Source organism: Lathamus discolor, chromosome 2 (genome assembly GCF_037157495.1).
Source record: "Lathamus discolor isolate bLatDis1 chromosome 2, bLatDis1.hap1, whole genome shotgun sequence".
NCBI lineage: Eukaryota > Metazoa > Chordata > Aves > Psittaciformes > Psittacidae > Lathamus > Lathamus discolor.
Genome location: NC_088885.1, coordinates 8,263,883 through 8,282,428, shown reverse-complemented (window position 1 = coordinate 8,282,428; position 18,546 = coordinate 8,263,883). Strand labels below are relative to the sequence as shown.

The 18,546-nt window shown below is 38.3% G+C and overlaps 1 protein-coding gene across 1 annotated transcript in view; it reads left to right on the top strand.

Moving 5' to 3' along the window:
- The window catches only part of CNTNAP2 (contactin associated protein 2), a 1,034,819-nt gene that overhangs the window by 637,489 nt on the left and 378,784 nt on the right, over positions 1 to 18,546 (top strand). The window lies entirely within an intron of this gene.

Sequence of the window (18,546 nt, the reverse complement as noted above, 5' to 3'; positions counted from 1 at the left end):
GCTGGAGGCCAGCTCCTGGCAGGATGAGCTTGCTAGCGCATGGAAGGGGAACAGTTCTTTTCAGCTGGATAGCTGTGGCCAGACCATAGGAATGCCACCTTGAGGAGCACTGCAGAGCTCATCATCCTCATCCCCTGCATAGCCAGGAACAGCAGCTGTAAGCAAAGGGATCCAGGGATCCCAGCACTTTGGAGCAGCCGCTGGTGCCCTGCCAGGCATAGGGAGGGAGGATTCTTGCCCACAGGGTCGATCAGGCCTGGGGCCTTTGACCACCCTTGGGAACTGCTGAGGTGGTTCTGGGTTGAGGGAGAACAGGGCTTAGGGGTCTTCTGGGAAGCGTGATCACCCTTTGGGGCCAGGAGCAGGTCTTGCTGCCATGCTCAGGGATAGCCGATCGCCAGTGTTGGGGTCAGGAAGGAATTTTCCCCCGGGCAGATTGGCACTGGGCCCGGGGGTTTTTTGCCTTCCTCTGAGCATCGAGCAAGACCACTTGTTAGGGCTCCTCTGGTCCATTCCGGCTGCTCATGCACCACGAAGGTGGCCCCTCGTGTCCTGCAGCTGGTGGGGGGAAGGCTTTTTTTCCCTCACGGATCTGTGAGTGTCCCTGGGTGTTTTTTGCCTTCCTCTGCAGCAGTGAGCCAGCCCCTTGGCAGGGCTCCTCTGGGCTGTGGTGGCCCAAAGGCTGCTGCTCCTGCTCCACGCGGGTGCCCCTCGTGCCCCACATCTGGGGGGAGGAAGCTTTTGCGACTCCCAGGGTAGCGCCTGGGGGTTGCTGCTTGTCCTCTGTTGCGTTGAGCACAGCCCCTTGTCAGGGTCCTTTGGGCTTGGTTCTTGCCCGCTGCTTGCACACCTCCAGGGCACAACTTGTGCCCTGGCTTTCTCTGGCTCCATTGCCCAGTGCAAGCTTGGAGCAGGAGCAAGCTCTGCTCTTCCCTTGGCTTCATTCCCAGGGGGTTCTTGCTTGCGCACAGCAGCCTGTGCTTGGAAGGGCTCCAGCCTTGCTGCCCATCAGCAGCTGCCACTTTCCACCTCTCCCTGCGTGCAACACCAGCGCTAGGAAGGCACAAGAGCACTTTTCAAGCATCCTGGAAGAGAAATGAAAGGAAAGGAACGTAACAGAAAGGAAAGTAAAAAAGAAAGCAAAGTAAAGCAAAATAACTGAAAGAAATAGAACAGAATGGAAGGGAATGTAGTGGGAAGGAAAATAGTGCAACAGAAAAGAGTAACAAAATGTAAAGGAAAGAAGGGTAACTGGAGAAAGTTGAGTAACAGAAAGGAAAGTGAGTAACAGAAAGGAAAGAAACATAACAGAGGGGAAGGAAAAGAAACACTGCAGTGGAATAGAAATGAGTTTAACGTAATGGAACAGGAAACAAAGGAACATACTCCATATAATTTCCTTTTTAGGAAAGGAAATAAAATAACAGGAGCATAAAAAAGGAATATAACGGAACAGGTAGGGAAGGAAAGGAATGTGAGATAACTGGAAGTAATGGATCGGAATGGAAAGGAACATAGCGGGAAGGAAAATAATGCAACGGAAAGGAGAGTAACATAACAGAGAACAAAGTAATGGAAAGGAAAGGAATGTAAAAGAAGGGACAGTAACAGGAAGAAAGTACCGGAAAGGAAAAGTAACGTAATGGAAAGGAAAGGTAACATAACCAAAATTAATGGAAAGGAACAGAAAAGAATGTAGCAGAAAGGAAAATAATGGATAGAGTAACAGAAAGTTAAGTAGCGGAAAGGAAAATAACGTAACAGAAGAAAGGACGGAACATAATGGAGAGTAACAGAAAGGAAAGGAATGTAATGGAAAGTAATATAAGAGTAACAAAAGGACAGGAACATAATAAAAAAGAGAACATAACGGAACAAAAATGAAAGGAACATAACAGAGAGGAAAAGAAAGGAACATAACATAACTGAAAGTAACGTAGCAGAACGGAAAAGAATAACATGGAAAGTAGAGTAAAGTAACGGAAAGAACAATAACAGAAGAAAGTTAAGTTACAGAAAGGAAAGTAACAAAGGAAAAGTAGCATAATGGAGAGGAAAGGAAAGAAATGTATTGCAATGGAACAGACATTAAAGGAGAGTAACGTAATGGAAAGAAGAACATAACAGAACAAAAATGAAAGCAAAGGAATGTAGTGGAACAGGAAATAAAATATTACACTTTATAAAGTTCCTTTTTTAGGAGAAGAAATAAAATAATAGGAACAGAAATAAAAGGAAAGTAACAGAACAGGAAAGAAAAGAACGTGACATAACTGAAAGTAACGGAATGGAAAGGAAGGTAGTGGAAAGCAAAATAACATAATGGAGAGTAACATAACGGAAAATAATGTAACGGAAAGGAAAGAAAGGTAACAGAAGAAAGGATAGTATGGAAAGGAAGGTAACAAAAAGTTAATGTAATGTATTTGAAAGAAAGTGTAACATAACTGACAGAAATGGAACAGAACAGAAAAGAACGTAGCAGAAAGTAAAATAACAGAAAGTTAAGTCACAGGAAGGAAACAAACGTAATGGGAGACCAGAGAGAACATAACAGAGAGTAACAGAAAGGAAAGCAAAGTAACAGAAGAGGAACTAAAGGAGAAGAACATAATGGAAAGGAGAAGAACATAACAGAACAAAAAATACAAGGAAAGGAATGTAACTGAAACTAGCAGAAAGGAAAGGAACATCAGAAAGAAAAGTAAGAGAAAGGTAAGTAGCATGATGGAGAGGAAAGGAAAGAAGTATAATGGAGAGAAAAGGAAAGAACGTATTACAGTGGAACAGACATGAAAGGAGAGTAACATAACAAAGAGGAACATAACAGAAGAAAAATACAACAAATGAACGTAATGGAACAGGATATAAAATACATACTTTACGAAGTTTCCTTTTTAGGAAAGGAAATAAACTAACAGAAATAAAAGAAACGCAATGGAACAGGAAGGAAAGGAAAGGCAATGTGATATAACTGAAAGTAACACAATGGAATGGAAAGTATTGGAAAGCAAAATAACTTAATGGAGAGTAACATAATGGAAAATAATGTAATGGAAAGGAAAGAAAGGTAACAGAAGATAGTATGGGAAGGAAGGTAACAGAAAGTTAATGTAATGTACCTGAAAGAAAGGGTAATGTAACTGACAGAAGTGGAATGGAACAGAAAAGAATATAGCAGAAAGTAAAATAACAGAGTACAGTAACAGAAAGTTAAGTCACAGGAAGGAAACGAACGTAATGGGAGACCGGAAAGAACATAGCGGAGAGTAACAGAAAGGAAAGGAATGTAACGGAAAGTAACAGAAGAGGAACTAAAGGAAAGGAACATAATGGAAAGGAGAAGAACATAACAGAACAAAAATCAAAGGAAACGAACATAACTGAAACTAACAGAATGGAAAGGAATGACGTGGGAAATAAATAACATAATGGAAACAAGAGTACCACTACGGAAAGAATGGCAACAAAAGAAACTTACAGGAAAAAAAAAGTAAGTGAGAGAAAGGGAAGTAGCACAATGGAGAGGAAGGAAATGCATTGCAGTGGAACAGACATGAAAAGAGACTAACGTAACGAAGAAGAACATAACAGAACAAAAATGAAAGGAAAGGAACATAACTGAACAGGAAATAAAATACCATACTTTATGAAGTTTCCTTTTTAGGAAAGGAAATTAAGTAACAGAAACAAAAGAAATGGAACGGAACAGGAAGGAAAGGTTCGTGGCAAAACTGAAAGTAACACAAAGGAATGGAAAGGAAAGTGTCGGAAAGCAAAATAATGTAACAGAAAGGAGAGTAACGTAACAGAAAATAACGTAATGGAAAGGAAAGGAACAGAAGGGACAATAACAGGAAGGAAAGTAATGGAAATTTAACTTAATGTAACCAAAAGGAAAGGAATGGCAACGTAACTGAAAGTAATGGAATGGAACAGAAAAGAACATAGTGCAAAGGTAAGTAATAGAGAGTGAAGTAATAGAGTTAAATAGTGGAAAGGAAACTAATGTGACAGGAGACCAGACAGAACGTAACAGAGATTAACAAAAAGGAAAGGAATGCCACAAAAAGTAACTGAAGAAGAACAAAAGGAAAGGAACGTAATGGAAAGTAAGAGAGAAAGCAAAAGGAAGCAAAATAACATAATTGAAAGGAACAGAAGGGAATGGAAAGGAACGATGTAGGAAGAAAATACCCAGAAAAGAGTAACGTAATGGAAAGAGTGGTAATGGAAGAAAGGTAAGTAACAGAAAGGAAAGTAAGTAAAAAAGGAAAGAAACATAACAGACAGGAATGGGAGGAAACGTGCTGCAATGGAACAGGAAACAACATACTTAACATTTCCTCTTTAGGAAAGGAAAAATAACAGGAACAGAAAGAAAAGGAAAATAACAACAGGAAGGAAAGGAATGCAATGGAAAGGGAAGGAACATAACTGAAAGTAACAGATCAGGATGGAAAGGAACGTAGCGGGAAGGAAAATAACATAATGGAGAAGAATAACATCACAGAAAGGTAACAGAAGAAAGCTGAGTAACAGAAAGCAAAGTAACATAACAGTGAGGAAAGAAGTATTTCAATGGAACTGAAATGAGAGTAATGTAATGGAAAGAACAACATTATAATGGAACAGAACTGAAAGAAACAGAATGGAACAGGAAATAAAATACCATACTTCATAACATTTCCTTTTCAGGAAAGGAAATAACAGGAACAGAAATAAAAGGCACATAACAGAACATGAAGGAAAGAAAAGGAACGTGACATAACAAAGTAATGCAATGGAGTGGAAAGGAATGTATTGGAAAGCAAAATAGCGTAACACAAAGAAGAATAACATAATGGAAAATAATGTAATGAAAAGGAAAGGAAAGTAACGTAACAGAAAAAGGACAGTAACAGAAAGAACAGCAACAGAAAGGAAAGTTAACATAACATAACCAAAAGGTAAGGAAAGGTAACCTAACTGAAAGGAATGGAATGGAACAGAAAAGAATGTAGTGGAAAGGAAAATAATGGAGGGTAAAGTAACAGAAAGTAGCGGAAAGGAAATTAACGTAACGGAAGACCAGACAGAATGTAATGGAGAGTAACAGAATGGAAAAAAATATAATGGAAAAAGAAAAGAATATAACAAAAATAAAAGGAAAGGAACATAGTGGAACAGGAAGGAAAGGAACATAACGTAACTGAAAGTAACGTAACAGAATGGAAAGGAATAACACGGGAAGGAAAATAACAGAAAGTAGAGTAACATAGTGGAAACAATGGTAACAGAAGAAAGTTAAGTTACAGAAAGGAAAGAAACATACTGCAATGGAACAGAAATGAAAAAAGAGTAACGTAACAAAGGAGAAGAAGATAATGGAACAGAAATAAAAGGAAAGGAATGTAAAGGAACAGGAAATACCACACTTCATAAAATTTCCTTTTTAGGAAAGTAACAGAAAGGAACGAAACAGGAAGGAAAGAAAGGAATGCAACTGAAAGTATCGTAACACAATGGAAATGGTCGTATTGGAATCCAAAGTAACATAATGGAAGGGAGAGCAACAGAAAGGAAATTAATGGAAAGGAAGTTCACATAATGGAAGAAAGAATACTAACAGCAAGGCAAGGAACAGGAGTTAAAGTAATAGGAAATTAACAGAAAGTAACATAACACAAAGTATCATAACAAAAAGCAGAGTACTGTCTCAGAAAGGAAAGGTACGTAACAGAAAGTTATAGAAAGGAAAATAACATAATGGAAAGAAAAATAAATCTTGTTTCCACTTGTAACCTTTGTGATTTGTGTCTCTTCATAGTTGACCCCCCCCCCAGCATTTCAGGCAAAGAAGTGTCATCATGATTCAACTCATGATGAGTGCAGGGAATGAATAGAAGTAGAACAGTTGTGTTGAAAAGGACCTACAAAGACCATGTAGTCCAACTGCCTGGACAAAAGTGAAAGCAAGGCATGAAAGGCATTGTCCGAATGCCTGACACTGACAGCATGGGGCACCAACCACCTGTTCCAGGTTTTAACCACCCTCTGGGTAAAGAAATGCTTCCTCATGTCAAGTCCAAACCTCCCCTGGTGGGCACAGCTTTGAGCCATCCCCAGACGTCCTGGCACTGGGTACCAGGGAGAAGATCTCAGCACATCCCTCTCCACTTCTCCTCCTCAGGAAGCTGTAGAGCAGTGAGGCTGTCCCTCAGCCTCCTATCCCAGCCAAACCCAAGTCCTCAGATGCTCCTCTCAGGACTTGCAATCCAGCCCCTGCCCCACTTTGTTGCCCTTCTCATGGTGCATTCAAATATATTAACACCCTTTTTATAATTATGGATCCTAATTTTATGGAATTCATTCCCATACAGTGATCCCACTCAGAGTATAGTGAATCTCCATTCACAGTTATAGCGAATGATTTCAGGATGTGCTCTTTCCTCATATATTCCCCTTGTGGGGTCCTTTCCAAAGAGGAAAGCATGGTCTTAAAATGCACTGGCTACCTGTTCATTTTCAAGTGTCACACAGAACATAGTGTTTAACTTCTAAATTCCATGTTGTTTGAAATCCTTGCTACTTAGAGACTGTCTTTTTCCTAAAAGCCCTCAGGAATGGCCCTCTCCTGCCAAAGGAATTAATTTCTAGCCTCACTCTGCCTGCTGATCCATCAGATCCTCATCTGGACATGTGCAAGGGCCTTCCTCAGTATACTGAGCTAGCATCAAAATGTTGAGATTCTTTAATTGGATAGACATAAACTGGCAGTTTTCTGCACTCAAGATGCCAGTTTTGCAAACTAATTGCCAGGTGTGTGTTAGAACATTGCTTTTCATGATTTCATTAATTTTAAAAACCAATCAATGAAGTTCCTTTGCATCTGAATAACGTCACCAGCAATATCAGCAGTATCATAAAGGGCTAACAGTTCTTCCTAGCTGTCTTTAGGTAGTTATACAGAGAAGGAGACTGAATTAGCATCCCTGGAAGGAGAAGTGCAGATTGTACATTCCCATTCCATGCTCATCATTGATAATTGTAATCCCTGAGCTGACACGGGAGAGTGTCCAGTTGATCCAGCAACGGTTTTTTGGGGTTCAGTGCTGATCGAACCCATTTATTCTTCTTTAGTCCTACTTACTCCTGCTCGAGTCAGCCTTAGGTATGGCTGGGCAAACTTTACTTTTAACCCTTGCAGCTTCAAATCTGATGACCTTCCTCAGCCAGCATGATTGTGAGTCAGTGGATTGCCAAGGCACATGCTAGGAGCTCCACAGAGATTTCTGTGGTCAGTAAATAAGAGAGGAAGGGGTTACTGTCACAGAGGTGCACACCCACCTACATTTACTAATCCAGTAAGATTAGTAGGAAAAGGATTTGAAGGAAAGTTGATCAACAGTGATGAACTTCTAAAATCTTATTTAAATAATGTTTTTTGCTGATACCACATCACTGATAAAGGAACAGCTTCATCAAATAGAATCATCTACAGTTTATCAAAGTCACGACAAAAGCTTTTTGTGGAAATTCATATTTTTTTTTTCTTATGTGCTTTACTTTTCTCAGGGGGCTTGACTGAATGTGCGGCTTATATTATATTTGTGCTTAATTATTTCATTTTTATCCTCCTGTGGGGGAGATGGGCTGTGAGCAAATGTCCATGAAGCTCTCTCTTGGACATGAAATTTATACTCTTGCAAGACTAGATGCTAAATATTGACCTGATCCCATAACACGATTGAAATACTAACTCCCTATTTACTGAGCTGAGATTCGAAGCCAAACTCCGTTGATGAATCTCTCACTTGTTTATCTCTTAGTGTTTATCAGTTCATAACTGAAAAAGACAGGGTTTTTTGCAGATTATTTTTCTGTGACTGATAGATATCCTTAACAATTCTGTGACCAATAAATAGCCTTCTCCTGAATGAGCAGTGCTGTTCTTAATGAAGTTATCACTATGTGGTCATTCTCAAAATTAAACAAAACTGAATGTCATCTCAACTTTACTGTTTAGTAAACTTTTAACCAGTGCAACAAAAAAATCATGTTTTTTTCAGAATCTGTTAATGTTACTGCTATTACTTTTAGCTTTCAAATTAGAGTAAAAGTACACCACACACTGACATTGTTGTTCATTAAATATGGATCTCTCAGATACAAATATTATTCCTTGTAGTCATCTTTTTCCTGTTGAAAGAAAATGGATCATCACTATCCAGACAGATAGACTGTATCTGGTTTTATTTGACTATATACTCTAATGAATAGGCATGCTGATACTTGATAGATATGACATAATGCTAGAATAAATAGCTATGACATATGCTTTAAATATTTTTCAGAGACTAGAAGCAAAACAGTTGTAGAAATCTCTTTGTGTATAGTACAGCTATGATTATGACCAGTTTTAAGACTGCAGCTCTGAATTTGTAATCGGGTATCAAGCTGTGAGCAAATCCAATCAGTTCATTAGCAGTATATGTATCTGAAACTGGAGGACAGCAAATCCTATTGGATTACTAGAATTTCCACTGGATGTGTTAGGAAGAGGTGGTGTAAAAACTGTAGAATAACCATAATCTGGCAATAGTTTTCTGTAGTAATAGTTTGGAGTAAATTCTTGTCTTCCTAAAATGTTGCGCCCGCCTTTTATACATACAGGCAAGCAATAAAATCTCCAGAATAAGTGGTCTGTCTTACATAAAACACGGCTACAAGTAAGGACTGTTAGCTGTTTGTGGATGGGGTTCGACTTGAAGCAGAAATTGCCTTGCTGTAGAGTTCCTGCTGAATTTACATCTTTTCTTTAGGAATCATTATCATTTTAAAGCTAGCATGTTGAACTCTCTCATGCAGGATATTCATACTGGTGAGAGTCTAAAGAAATTGAGTTGTAAGTCTAAAACACTAAAAGGAGTCTTGTAATAGTTATAGGTTGCTCTGTAAGGCTTGGAAAAAAATAATAGTGCTAACTGTAAAATCCCTGGAAATTAATAGTAATAATAATCATCATCCCTAGATATGTGCTTTAGGCCTATTACTATGTCTGTATCCCTCCAGCTTCCTTTTACCAAAAAGAAGTGCTTATGTTGTTGTTTCTGTGTTTCTGCTGGTAGTGAGTCTTTCTAGTGTTTAGACTCTTCCAAAGAATGACTGTCTGTCTATTGAGGAAGACATGATTCCATGTTAAATCTCTCATTTCTCCCGGATACTGATTTCACAGATATTTGCAGAACAATAGAATGCTGCCTAATAATGTAACAAATGTGATCAAATACATTTCTGCTACTAGCACATTAAACAGAATTACCTTCTTTGTGCTTTTCTATAGCCAGCTATATTAACACTTCTCAAGAACCCGGCATTCCTGTTGTGTTCATCATGACATCTTATTTTAAGGAAAATGCAGCCAGAGAAGACTAAGATCTAGATTCCTTAGAGGATTTACATGTAATAAAGCTCACTAACCTTTGTGCTTCTTCCTGTGGGAATGGGATGCACAGTCATGACACGGGTACTTGAGTTCTGTGTAGCATAACTAGGTAGACATAAGCATCAAAAACTTGGACTAACTATGGCCAAAATACTGATCAAGGTACTGAGAAGATTGTAGGCAGAAATGTATGAACTAGAAATACCTCAAATGAGAATATACATGTCTGTAGTAATGAGAGGAGAACTTAATATACAGTCCCTGCTTCCAACAGTGCTTGTTTCATCCAGCGACAGACTGCATAAATAATGCTGTATTTAGGCACATGGTATGATCAGTTGGCGGACCCAGAGGGGTTTGATAGCAGGCTAAGTGAAGAAAAGCTCTGTTTCTCCATTGCTTCTTATATAAACTTTAGGTGGTGAAGCAGCCAGGTGGTGTTTTTCTGTATAACTTTTCACTGTCGGCACACCAGTATTTTTGGAGCCACATGGTGGTTGGCCAAGATGATACAGCAACTTTGACCCGAACACGGATCTGAACTCTGCCTCTCCAGTACCAGATCAAACTTGTTTTCCAGTTAAGTCAACCTTCCTTTCTGCAGTATGTTGGAACAGATTGAAAGCTATTGCACAAAAAGCACGTACTTCAGTATTTGTGAGTCTGCAGGGTTCTGTTGTGCGTCAAATTAAAGGCAGGTGGCAATTCTTGATGAGAAATTGAATTAAAACCTAACCAGATTTCTTCTGAAAAATTTGAAAGGATAAAACTCCTTCGAGGAATATATGTCAGATCCTACTTGCTTAATCCTTGATCCCTTCCTGGAAGCATAGTTTAAATGAACTAACTAATACAACCCTGTAGGTTTCAGTAAACAGATCTTCATTCATTCCCTGTAAATGTCACCAACAGATTAGATTATATTAACTGTTTTTCAAGGGGAGGGTAGAGAAAAGAAATGAATATTCAATAGAGATCTAGATGAGGAGAGAGATGAATAGGGTTGCTTTTCACCAGAAGGAAAATACTTTCCCTGTGCAGGAAATGTGGTCTATTTTTACTGGTATAATCTTGATCTGTGCAGGAAATGTGGTCTATTTTTTACTGATAAAATATAAAAAAGATGAAGTAAGCAAAATGAGGGGTCTTACCTGAGTGATCCCAAAAGAAACTAATTCTAAACTTATAAAACACAGTAATGGAAAAGGGGTGAAAACATGCTGCTTAGGATTATGTTTTATACTGTTGAATTAAACCTCTAAAATAAAGCCAGTTAAAATAACATTTTGAAGAACCAGCAAAATCGCTCATTCTGTTATTATAAGAAACTAAGTAATTCAGCCAGTTTTTTAATGTTACATAAATAGAGCTATATCAAACGATGTACATAGTGAGAGCTCCAAACAGAAGACTTATTTATTGGCAGATTCTCAGGGAACCAAAAGCCAATGAGATCATTGAGCATCTCTGAAATTCCCCCCCATACGCTTATTTGTTTAAGTGAGGGTGCAGGTGTGGTCTTTGGCCATACCTGTGGTGGAAACCAGTTCAGGGATCAGTTTTCAGCCTTGCAGCAAGAGGAAGCAGCACAGCATGCAAGGCTCCTCAGCTGCTCCTTTCTCTCTCAGTTGATCGTGGTGGGAGCAACAGGTTCCAATTCTGTCTCAGAGTACAGAGATATCTGCCTGGCTGGGATCTATTTCCTTTGTTAGTTGCCTAATAAATTTCTCTCAGGAAAAAGTATAAGCCCTGCAGAAATATCTTCCAGGCCAGCTTCTGCCCACATGCTGTAAATTGGACTTTGTTGAATGTAGGTACCCTAAAGTAGTTGTACACCCAGTTTTGCAATCTTTGGCATATCTGTTCACAAAAGTCTTATCAGCGTAAACTACCCAAAGCAGAAGGAAAGCAAACAAAACCTATGTAGATGGTTTGTAGTTGGGCTTAGGGCAAGGGAGAGAGATATCATAGACTGTATCATACTCTACTTTCTGATCCTAGGAAAAGCTAGGGATGCCAATGGGATGCCTATGCATTTTACATTGGTGTTTCTTTCAGCAGAAGAATCAATCAGTTTATATATTCCTGTTCTAAAAACAATGCTAGTGAAGAAGAAACTCAGTGTTCCAGTGCCAATTAAATACAACACTTCTTTTCTTGGGGGCAGGGAGAATGAAAGGAGAAGAAATTTCAAACCCATAATATTAAGTCAGTGCCTAGACATGAAAGACATTATGTGTTTGTTACTACGCCTAGCATTTAAAAGTCTTTACAACTGCCTGCAAGGGCCCTTAGATCAAAAATTTAAACTGAACTGACATAACAAAAGGAGACATTTTCTCTAAGGTATTGTAGACTTCAGATTTAGAGATATTTTTTGTGCCTTGAAAAGGTAATTGTTGCTTGTATGTTTGTTGCATTTATCCGTTTCCATGCTTTCAGCCCGTAACATCTGTATTTTTCTGTCACTGTAGTATGCTTCACTGTTAAGACAGACTTGTTAGAGGGCAGCAGTTAATTTGACTTCAAATTTTAATTTTGGCACTTAATAGTTGCTCTATCAATCAGAATTGATTAAATCTAGGGGAAAGAGTCCAACAGTTTTCACTGGTCCTTCTTACCATTTTTCATGTCACAACATTGTGATTGTTGTGATTAATCTATATGACACTGTATGGATTTCATATAATCAGTGTTAGGCTAGGCAGATATCTCTGTACTCTGAGACAGAATTGGAACCTGTTGCTCCCACCACGATCAACTGAGAGGAAAAGTTGGAGCTGAGAAGCCTTGCATGCTGTGCTGCTTCCTCTTGCTGCAAGGCTGAAAACTGGTCACTGAACTGGTTCCCACCACAGGTATGAAACATGATAAGTAATTCTAAGGGAAGATCTTCAGGGCTATCTAACTATCAGGGCTATCTGTCTGTCTATCTATCTATCTATCTATCTATCTATCTATCTATCTATCTATCTATCTATCTATCTATCTATCAGGGCTAGTGCTAGGCAGGTCTATAAATTCATATTGCAGTCAGACCTCACAGTTTTTAAGGGCTTCTAATTTTTCACTTAAAATGTTTACTTCCTGTGTACAGATGTAACTGACCCATCCTTCTGGATATCTATTCAATGCTTAATACCTTTCAGATCAAATTCCTAAAGCTTATGATACTAAAAAGTTGTCTAGCCATTTTACAGCTGATGGTGCTAGTCAGTTTGTCCACATGCACAGGACAGTCTCTGGCAGATCCTATCAACTTCCTCTTCAACAAATCAAAGCTAGGATTTCACTGTTGCTTTTAGTGAAGGTAGCTGTTATTTTTACCTGTATTCTCACTTTTCTACTAAAGGGAGGATACCAGGCTACAGAGAATTCTGGGGGAAAGAAGAAATCCAACTCCTCAACTGTTTCTTTCCACTTCAACATGAAAGGCAGTATCAGCTCTTTTTCTCTTTAATATCTGGAGCGATTGATCTGCTTTTTCAAAACAGCAATTTCTGCAGTTTTTACACTACTTTACCCCTTAGTTCTGCCTGACTGTTCCTTTGCAGTTGCTCACTAAACTCCAACAACAGACTCAGTGTATTACACAGGCTAACCTTCTCAAAATCATTAACTCAGTAAGTAAAATTACCTCTTGCTCAGCCTCAGATCCAGCCCTGTCCATTGTAGAATTCACTGATGTTCCTCCTTCCCCCTCTCTGAAGGTCTAGTTACCTTTTTAAATTATATTTAGTACTAGTACTATTGTGAGATCTCTCCTGCACAGTATTGTGCCCTTTGTATTAAATTTACACATCTGAAGCATTGCTTAAAGGACTGTCAGGTTCCTGATAGTCAAGGACTATCTGATTGTTTGATTCAGGGCATTCGAGAACAACACTATCAAGTTTTTAAGCATACTCACTTTCCTTTGATGGCTTCTTGTTTTCAGTCAAGATCAGTCATAATATCAAAAGCTAACTACTCCAGTGTTTGGTCAAGAAACCCCCTTTGACACATTTGTTTTGTGTGTTTAGTATTGACAGCACTTATTTGGACTTGCCATCCTAATTTTTCATACTTAGTATTACCTCAGTGGTTGTCAGCATGTTCCAAGTGATGAATGCTTCACTGGTCATACGACAATTATTCACAAAATGGTAGAAAATAAATAGTGACTTTTTCTCTTTGACCATAACTCACTCTCCTTCATCTCCTTACATAGTAGCAACCTCATGTGTCTTACTTATGCAGTCTTTAGCTGTTCTGAAAGCCTTTATTTTATTGTTCTTACCTCCTAGAAAAGCCCTTATATCTGTCATATTGACTCTGTCCTCTTTTCAAATTTTATTCTTCTCCATTTCTCACGACTTATGTTTTTCTCTCTCTGCTACTGTTTGGTATTTGGCTGTGTAACTATTATTTATCTCAGTGGTATATTTCATAATACAGTTGTATGAAATGAGTTTTGCAAAGTATAGTTGCATTGTATTGTCTCATAAAAGTACACAGTAGTTGTCTTTGAACAGTATAATTATGTTTTGAAAGAAGTTCCTGATTTGATACAAGCATATAATGCTACTGTTTGATGTTAGAAGTACATTTGAACACACAGAATTTTGTCCTTGAAAAATATGGTTTCTCCTTTTTTAATACTACCAGTCACCTTCATGCATTATTTAAATCTAACAGATGTATACCTATGGGCTCATTTATTTTATTCTACCAAAGCAGAAGCAGTGAAGGAAAATACAGTTACTAATCACTGTAATGTGAAATACTTCTTAAAAAGTCTGTGTCTCTGTTGAAGTAAGTAATTTCTTATCCTAAAATATGAAAGAAAAAGAAAGAAAGAAAGGAGAGTCAATAGTGAAGGAGTTGAGGTAAGTGTAGAACTTCAAAAAGTGAAGTGCTGGGAGGCATAAAAAGCAGAACTGGAACCCATCATCTTTGCTCACCAAGTAGTTTGAGAGGCTTGAACTGTGCTTTATCTTGTTCAGGCAGCACTGCTGCTTGTATTATGAAGTTTACTGGTTTTACTCTAGGAAGTGACAGTGGATTGTAGCTACAGAAATCTAAGGGCAGGATGAGCAGTAAATTGACTTTGAAAATAGGAAACTGGATTTTTTAAACTGGACAGACATATGAGGCACATAGCTGTTTAAATGGTTTAACCACAAGCTAAATCCTTGGGGCAGAGGGTAGTGGGTTGTACCTGGTAAAGAAACAGAGCTTTCTGCATCAGTGAATCTTATACGATCAATAACTACGTTTCTTTAAGTGAGGGGGAAAAAAAACCACAACAAAGCCAATTCTTGGTCCTCACCTTCTACTCCATTCTTAAGCTATGAAATAGGGAAAAAGCTGCTTTATACAAAATGCACTGTAATTTGGTGCATGTCTAAAACAGCCTACTCTGTAAGTCCATGTTGGTCCTATTATAGCTTTAATTGGGTAGAGCACATAGACAAATTGTGAGGTTTATAGGAAAGAAGAAAGCCCTTAGGAGCTTTAGTGATGATGAAAAGAACAGTTTTTCTGGAAAGACCCTTCAGATAACTTCTTTCTCCCTCGAGAATAGATGATTGTTGGCAGGGACTACACATTGCTTTCTCTGCGGTGTTGAATGTGCTTCTAACTGCTACTGTGAGTGTATGAACAGTGGTCATAGAGTATTCATTATGAATTTTCAGCTCCTGTAGCAGTGAATTCTAAATACTTTCATTTTACCGTAAATAAATTGTAGGCAAATGGTACGCTTGGGTCAGTAAGGTTTTAGAAGGAAAAACCTTTAATCAGAGAGCAGATAGACAGAAACACTATGAAGTTAACTTCTTAGATTGTAAGTGTATTGTGCTTTTGTAAGTATATTGTGCTTTTGCTTCCAGGATGACTGGCAAAGATGAAAATAACAGAACAGTAATATGTCAGAACTTCTACGTGACACATATGTGTCATGACTCCTGCAATGACATTCCAAAGATACTGGATAAAAAGACATGTTAATAGAAATGAAGAAACTGTTAACGTCTAGGCTATGCCTCTATTTTTAAAGCTCACAGCTGCTCCATCACATTATAAAACAGAAGCACAAATATAAATGTCAGTATGAGGTGGCTTATGTTCATTTTCATAGTTTACTTCCAGATTGGTGTTTAGAAGGCACAAAAAAAGTATTTTGTCAAGACACTGATTACGCAGTCCACTTCTCTGGGTCATTGTTTTCCTCTCAGAGCCCTTTGCTGTAATTCCTTTGAACTACAGTGGCTTAATTCATAAAAATTACCTAACATGCTGTCTGCTAGGGTGTATTGATGATAATATTCAATGGGAAAAAAGTTATGATGGGAGCCCATCATAGGAATATACCCATACATCTATATGTGACATTTGAATAAAACAGGAAAACCTATAATAAGGTGGAACGTAACATACCTGCCATCAGTAGCCTTTATTGCATGGCACTATCACAGTTATTCTTTCATATTTCTTAGAGATTGTTAGAACAGTTAATGGCTGATTACCCCAGCAAGTACTTTGACATCCAGCAGTGCATTAGAATATACTTGCTCACGCTGTAGACCCTTTCTAAGGTTTTAAATCTGGACCTTTAAAACCTGAGCAGGAATACTATTAATTGAGGACTTTGGTTTTGCCAAATTTCCGAAGACATATCTCCTCAGAATTCTAGTCAAATTAAGTCACTGTGAGGGAATCAAATTGAAAAGACTGCTATGGATTATGGTCAGAACAATCTTGAAGATCATTTAGCTGAAGCACCTTGCGTTACAGGAGATAAAGTTTTGCCACATGAGTACTTCATCAATGATACCTTCTCTTGTTTTCTAACACAATCTTCACGTAATTACTTCAAGACATAGAAAAACCTTCTATATCTTCAGATAATTGTTCTGTAGTGGTTAATTTTCTTCACAGTTACAAGTATGTATCTTATTTCAAGCATGAATTTGTCTCAGCTTCAACTTGGAGCTTTCAGATCTCATTACTGTTTTTCTACATATAGCCAAAAAAAAAAGTCCTCAAAAAATTTTTTCACCGTGCACACCAGCAGCTTGTGTGAATCAACTAAAGAGGTGTGATTTCCCAGGCTTATCTTGTTTTTTCTAACCTTTTCTAATTTGTCCATGTTTTGGGTTTTTTTTTTAATGTAAACTTGTAGCCCAGACACATAACTTTTGCCATTACTGGTGAACAGCCACAGGCTTTGGGTTGACCTGACAGTACAGGGACTCAGAAGTTGTCTGGGTTAGCTTTGTTTGTAGCTTGGTTATAATAAATGAACATTACATCATCATGATTATTATTACTACTACAATAGTAATTAATATCTGGCAGTGGCCACCTGGCTAGTGCCTCACCTGGCTGGAGTTCAGTTTGGTGAATACCACAGACAGTGGAGGACTGACAGACCTTGATGTCCACACATAACAAACAGTAGTCCTTTGGGTGACCTGCAGGTGTGGGCCACTGTTGTGCAACTTTCAACCTTTACCCTAGGAAAAGGAATGTTGTTGAATATGTATAATAGTAGACCCAAGGGGTCTCAGTGCTGATGACGGAGCCCTGCCACCATAAACAGCAAACTTTTCCCAATAAGGACTTTCTCATAGCTCTCTCTTCCCACCTCCTCATTTTTTCCCCCATTGAAATTTTCTGTATTAGACAATTCTAATTACTGTACTCTTAAACATGAACTGGACTGACAGGAAATTCTTCCCTCCACTTTTAAGATGTGTTCTTTCTTGCTCATGACAAGATGATGAGTGTAGCAGACAGAAGTAGGAACAGGGCTTTAAGTAAAGGTCTCGCTAATCCTGGATGATTAAGCACATTGTCTTCTTTTTACAGTCTTCTGTTATACACATGGGACTCATATTCCCTTTCTTGCATGAAACATCAGTTTCCAAATTTAATTTTCATCTGAAGAAGTCTAGACTTAGCATTGCTGGACTCAATATTACTGTCCTTTTAACTATAAAATGTATTCAAGGAACTTGCATTTAAGTGTATTAGACTGTAAATTGTTCAGATGAGTTATTCCTCCTATCACGGTTACTGTCCTTTTGATATGATTTATATCAAGCTAAACTGCCTCTAGTTTCTGACATCACCTTATCATTTTGGCGTCATCATTTACAAATGTTGATGCAATACTGGATTTTCTTTCAGACTCCATCTCCACTACTCTCTTAGCATTTCTCTAAAATTAACAGTTTGACAATCTTAGCTATTCTTATGATGCTCCCAGGTACAATTTACCCAGTCCTAAAAACTCAAAGATCTCTATAATGATTGTTACTTTACATCACTGAAGCTATTAATCAATAGAAAACATTGTTATTGTTGTAGCATGAGTGATTCTGCTTCTGCGTAAACAGCGAAGAATAATGGCAATTCAATAACGCACATTGTTCTGCATTACAGCTTAGTTTTCCCCTTCTGATCTAGTGTCAGTTGCTCAATATCATTAAGATTTCATTTACCTCAATGTATCTTCCTGACTTTGTAAGGATAGTTTGTTTGGCTTGCAGTTGATGCCCTTATTTTCATTAGTGCTGCTAGTACAGGTCTTCTCTTCCACCAATTCTGCAAGTGTCCTGAGAATTCCCAGCACCATTTTTCTGATCTGTGATGCAAGGTGCAGACTCTCCCCTGCCACTTACCCTAGAAAATCTTGGCAATATTTGCTTCTCATTTAGACACATTCATACTTCTCTTCCCAGTATGGAAAATAGGTCTGACTTAAGTCACAGTGTCTACTTTATTACCAGTTGGGATTGTGAAATCTCTGCTAACTGCTCAGGAAATTATGATATAATCACTTCTACTTAGGAAAAACTATCAGTTTCAGCTCAGGGATCCATCTATCTTTGAAACCGCTGTCTCATATAGGACTGCCTTAAGCAATGTGTTTCTGCTTAAGCAATGTGTTTCTCTACACAGAGAGTTCTTGTGTAGAATTCATAGGAACATTAAGGCTGTTTTACCAGTGGCAACTTTAGACCTCCAGCATATGTCTTACAGGCTGAAATACCTCAAAATGCCAGATATTTTTCTATATACATATTAGAGGTTTTGCAGCTCTGGATGGCACTACTTTTTTCCAAAGCCTC